This window comes from Pundamilia nyererei, unplaced genomic scaffold (assembly GCF_000239375.1).
Source record: "Pundamilia nyererei isolate P.nyererei 1_Seehausen unplaced genomic scaffold, PunNye1.0 scaffold00087, whole genome shotgun sequence".
In the NCBI taxonomy this organism is placed as follows: domain Eukaryota; kingdom Metazoa; phylum Chordata; class Actinopteri; order Cichliformes; family Cichlidae; genus Pundamilia; species Pundamilia nyererei.
The window spans coordinates 1,278,599-1,284,598 of record NW_005187488.1 but is presented as its reverse complement, the minus strand read 5'-3'; the positions used below and the strand labels follow the sequence as shown (position 1 = coordinate 1,284,598).

Genomic DNA, 6,000 nt, shown 5'->3' with positions numbered 1-6,000 from the left:
TAGTTGCGGATGTTTTTTAGGATTTTTTTTTTTTTTTTTTTTAAACGCTGCTTGGAGGAGTGAGCAAAGTTGAATCACCGCTCGCACACATGCTCACACACAGCCTGAGTGCGCTGAATGAGCTCATCGTGTGGGTCTTTTCCTGCAGCAGCACTCAAGTGAATGACTGTGTACTTCTGCACTCACAGGTTGAGCCATGCACCTCAAAAGCATGGTGGTGGTTAGAAGAACTGATCTTAGTCATTTGCCCCAGGATAATCTGATTTAATTTACAGGCGAGAGAGAGAGAGAGAGAGCGAGCTTGGGCAGCCTCGTATTTATTGTATTAGCTGTAACAAAGCACTATGAAGTAGCATCTAACCTATGTGCTTGACTTTTTAGCCAAGCTAGCAGCTCGCCTGCACTCCAGTGCTTTCTTCACATGTAAATGTCTCATCAGTTGAATGGATTCTGATGAAGTTTTGTACAGTCACAACTCTGGCTCTAACACAACCACAGTGATATGTTGGATGATGCCTGGTTCTACTGGAGGTTTCTTCCTATTAAAAGGGAGTTTTTCCTTCTCACTGTCACCAAGCGCTTGCTCAAAGAGCATCATGTGATTGCTGGGATTTTCTCTGTATTATTGTACAATGTCTACCTTAAAATGGAAATGAATTTCCATCCACTAGCACGATCAGACAATACAATCTGTGTTGGGTTAAGCCCCTCTGCACTTTGTGTTTAGTACATGGACTTAACAACTACGTGACCCACTGATTTATCATCAACATGTGGCAACTCCAGTATCAAGGTTGTGAAATGATTAAAAAAAAAAAAAATCACTTCACTAGAATTGTTATGAAGAGAGCGGCGATTATAACATGAGTCCATGGCAGGGGAGGAGAACTCCAGGCCTCGAGGGCATCCTTGATCCAACACAGCTGATTTAAATGGCTAAATGACCTCCTCAAAATGTCCTGAAGTTCTCCAGAGGCCTGCTAATGAACTAATCATTAGGGGTGCAACAATACTGGTATCGAACAATAAAAAAATTTAAATTTATTTTATCAACTTTTCTTCTGACGATGCTGTCTGTGTTGAGAGCTCAGTGGATCTGCGTTCGACTACTCCGCCTAGGCTGCACTGTCGAGCGCAGATCCACTGAGCGCAGCGCAGTTGCAACATGGCAACTGCCTCAACAACCTCCCCCACCCTCATTCAGATCTGGCCTTTGGAACTATTTTGGTTTTCATGTGAAGTATGACCCTGATGGTAAACGCGTCATGGACAAATTTAAAACAGTATGTCTGATGTGCCACGCAATGCTCAATTACATGGGTGGCAACTAGTGCGTTAGCGCAGTTAGCTCGTTAACGTGCTGACGCCGTCCAGCCCCACGCACAGGGCGATCCGCGGTAACTCGTTAACGGAGATTTGCTGCGTTATGGCCACGTTAATGTCATTTTAACGAGATTAACGCTGACAGCACTAGTGGGAATATGACTGCACATTTACACCGACATCATCATTGGAACGAGCCATTTCTCTGTAATAAACTCTTTTCCAAAGATGAGTGATTTCTCGATCAGATTTGTTTTTTTTATTACTTTATTTCAGCAACATTCAATTTAAAAACTGTACTTTTGAGTTAAAATATATATTTATAATTTCAATAAATTAAAATGGCATGAACATTTTTTTGTATCGAAAAAATATCGAACCCTGACACCAAAGTATGAACCAACCCTGAATTTTGTGTATCGTTGCACCCCTACTAATCATGTGATTCAGGTGTGTTGACCCAGGGTGAGATCTAAAACCTGCAGGACACCAGCCTTCAAGGCCTGGAGTTGCCCACCCCTGGTCTATGGGGATCACTAAATTCACTTATGGGTCCGGCCACATGTGGCTGTTAGAGGAACTGCAGTTTCAGGCACTACAGATTTGTCTTCATTTTCCAGCCCTGGAGGACGTGGCTTGATTTAGTATTAAGTCAGAACAGTTGGCATACACAGACTTTAAAGGAAGCAGTTTATGCACAGTAGACTTCTGAGTAGTTGGATTTTCTTATTCCTCAAGTATTGTTTTAATATTTTTAATTACATTTTGCATGAAAGTCTATCTACAATGGCAAGACTAATGGAACTTTAATTTTAATAGTCTGTGGGACTTGTGCAGAATCACAAGTCTAACAGTATATCAAGTATGAATGGTATGCTTTCTGAAAACTCAATAAAAACACTTTGATTGTTATTAACAGTATATCAAAATGCTGTCTTTTTTTTACTGCCACGCCTCTCTGCTGTAATGTAGCTGATTAAATATCCTGCCATGCTGTGTCTTCAGCAGCTGACTTGCACTGTTTGATATTACAGAACCAAACCTTAACTGTAGCACCACAGCTGACATACTGCTCTGCATGATGTAGGCTTAAATGTAACCTCAAGCGATATTCAAGCGATGATTTGGCTGTATGTTGTGACCCCAGCTGTGTTTGAGATGCATAGCGGACTCCCATGATGCCCTGCTACAAATGTTTCCTATGGCATGTCAGCTCTGTTGGATTAAGAGCAAGTCACATTACATTAACGGGGAGAAAAGTAAAATGGGAGAGGCTGTTACACCCCCTTTTTTTCAGGTTCACAAGAATGTATCTTCCTTGTTTAGTCTTATTTTCTTCTTCTCTGGTTTCTCGTGTGTAGCTTAGCCCTTTGACAGTGTCTTATTTCATCACGTTTGCCCTCTGCTCAACAAGTCTCTCTCAGGCTTCATTGTTCTTGTGGTTCTGGGGTTTGAAGTCTGATCACATTCATGCATGACCAGCACTGATGCCACCGCTGTGCATTTGTATGCAGGCTGGCGAGAAGAGAGCTGCCTCGGTCCTAATGGTCTCACAGTCTACTGAGCGTGCACTCTCAATCAGGGCTGCATGACTTGTGAAACGAGCTTGTGGCTTGCAGAGACTGTTGAATCTTGAAACTGAGAGTCGTGAGGTTATTCTTTTCTTATTTAGACCTAAGAACCAACCAGACGCACAAAACGTGTGCTAAACGTTTCAGTCGCTTCGATTTCTTATTAATGTGGCGGGTTTAGGCGTTTCCACATCTCAATAAAAGGACTCAAACGTGAGTTGGGTGAGTGAGTTGTGCTGTAGTCCTCTTACAGGAGGAAGCGTGGAGTCTTGTAGAAAACCTGAAGTGAATCAGAGGAAGTGTTACACAATAGGAAGTGGTGTGCTTTTTTTCATGCGATTCTGTTTGTTCCATGCTTCTTTTTTTCTCCTTTCTAAAAATTCACTTACTCTGGCCCATATTTCTCAAGGTAGTCGCATTAGGATGGAACAGGCCAGTTATTGCCTATTGTTTGTGTTTGCATTTTCTCTCATAGTGCTGCGTTTCCTTTTGTGTGTGCTACAGCTCATTTTAAAAGGGAACCCAAAGACAGACAGTCATTTCTAAAGGGTGTAACCAGTATGTGTGAAGTGTGCAACAGTAGTGTTGTCCAACTTTGGTAAAGTCAAAATGCACAAAATAGTTGCTTAGCTGTGGAGTTTTTTGTTTTGTTTTGTTTTTTTGGTGCATTTCAAATAATTTAGTTGAACTTTGCAGGAGGAGCAGTGATGCCACGTCTTGTTATCTCTAGTTGCGGATGTTTTTTAGGATTTTTTTTTTTTTCAAGCTCTAGATTGTAAAGTTTTATGTTTTGTTGCTGTTGATCATTGTTTCAGAGGCTGACCTCTGCTGGAGGACTGTGATCCCGGGGCCACCTGCCAGGCTGGGCCTCCCTGCTCCTGCCAGACACACAGCTCCACTGCTGGTAAGTCCTAAAAGATGCTTTTCTGTTGATGTGCTAATCAAATAGGGGAAAAACTGGAACGATTCATAATAATTTAAACTTTCAATGACAAATCTTTGTGCCGTGTTGTGGCAACATGTAAACACAAAGCAGGAAATTCACTCTGCAAAGCAAATGCGTGTCCGGACAGTGCTCACTAAGTCAGACTGCTCAATGATTATATTAGCTTTGAACCTCATACTGCACGCTAGTCTGTGGTTATTTCCATTGGAACAGTATAAAATTCCCACTCAAAGTCCGCAAGTTGCACACGTGCATCATTTTCATCAATGCAAAAATTGAAGCTATTTTTATCCTCAGCATCTTTCTTTTCCCACCCCTGATTACCATCTGCTTATCTGCTGTTATTTTGTTTGCATGTCTATTTATATCTGTACATATTCACAACTGATATGTTTCCTTATTTGCATTCACTGCAGGTGCTTAAAGGCTTTTGAGATCACCATAAATACTGCCGTCATTCATTTGTGTAACTATATTTTTCCAGTTGTTTAGGTCATTGGCGCGTTGAATTGAATGGAAGCATTTCCCTAAATAGAGGCTGAGTCAGTTCATTTTGCTTTCTTTCCACTGCTAGTGTTTTTTTTTCCATGCTAAGGTGGGAGAAAATTCAGTTAGCTGCTGTTTCTATTACAAAGTTTGGCTTCAATCACAAACACAAGTGGCATACTTTGCATTCTCAGGCCAGATCTCAGGGAAAATTGGTTATAAAGCACATTTTTAAGGGAAAATTGAGGCCAGGTCACTAGGTGCTTGAGTTTCTGTGTCTTTTCACCTCAGACTATCCCAATTTAACAAATCTCTGAGCATAAAAGTGCATTCACTCGTAAAAATAATTAGAAAATCTTCACCATTTATCTTCTTGTCGCTGGTGGAAGAGCTACTGCTGTAATGGCCCGCGTTCATAAAATTTCAGCCTACTTTTCTGACTACCATCACCTCATCTCATTGACGTTTAAGCATTAGTAGCTCTCTGTGCACAAATACAGACATGTCATTATGTAAGACCGCCTGTGGTGCACCTATGCCTGTTATAGTCCTAATGTGCAGTGCTGTGGGTGTATGTGTAATGCTGGCACAGGAAATGAAATGCATTGTGGGCCATAAAAAGGAGTTGAGTAATGTAGGTGCTCCCGGCTTCCTGTCCCCCCCATCAAGGCCAGAGTGTTTATATAACCACAGGGCACGGGGTCACGGCTCCCGTGATGAGCTGGCAGCTCTGGTGTTGGACGGTGTTTAGTAGTTGGTCAATTGTGGACTCAAACTCACTCCTGGTGATTTTAGACGAATATTTTAGTGCTGTGTCGTTCATCTCTCCCTGCTCGTATGCGTGCCCATCCCTGTTGTATTTTCCTCTGTGTCTCCTTGGAGATTGTTACCATGCCACACAGCTATCATTTGATTGGCTCAGCTGTGGAGCTGGAATGCTAGGCTGCTTTGACAGCTAAGCCTCAGGTGGTTCATATATAGGATTGCTAAGTCAGTGTGTGTCCCCATGTGAGGCTTGTAGTGTGTATGCGTGTGTATAGGCTAATGCTTCTGCAGTGCCTTATTGAGACTCAAATCTATTCACTTAAATCGGCCTGAACGGTTGCTGTTTTGGTTGCTGTGCAGTATACGACCCTGCAGCGGTGCAGGGGAACAAACATGTGATGGACTATACGTGAAGAAAGGGAATGAGTTAATGCAGCAGCCTGAGGTCTGTGTGGAAGGGCGGATTAACCCTGCTTAAACCAGGGGGAGGGTGGTAGCCATAGATGAAGCTGTTCTTGGCTCTTATAATTGGATCAATACTGCCCCCAGCTGGTGAAGCCTTGAAGTGTTATTGTTATGGACATGAATGCAAAATATGTGTAATTGTCTTCTATATATAGCTCTAAACTTGCACTAAATTACAGATAGAAGCTGTTTTTTGACCAGTTTAAGTGATTCAGCTGGTAGATCACATAATAAGCTGTTGTTGTTATTATTATTATTTTTAAATACTAAATGAATATCAGTTTCTCCACTCCTGACTCAGCATATGGAAGCTGTTCTGGCCTCCTGCTCTCAGCCAACCCCACCCTCTGACTAGGTCATTTGAGATGATGCGTCTGAAAGGGTGTAATATGTAGAGTGGCTCGTTATGTCAGTTAAAAGCCCCCAGCTTCTCCTAGGTTATCT

The 6,000-nt window shown here is 42.1% G+C and overlaps 1 protein-coding gene across 1 annotated transcript in view; it reads left to right on the top strand.

The window, feature by feature from the left end:
- fam49bb (family with sequence similarity 49 member Bb) overlaps positions 1-6,000 on the top strand; it is a 40,789-nt gene that overhangs the window by 11,138 nt on the left and 23,651 nt on the right. Inside the window, exon 2 of the mRNA XM_005738853.2 lies at positions 3,710-3,798. The gene's annotated coding sequence lies outside the window, so the exon portion shown is untranslated. The remainder of the gene's footprint in view (positions 1-3,709; positions 3,799-6,000) is intronic.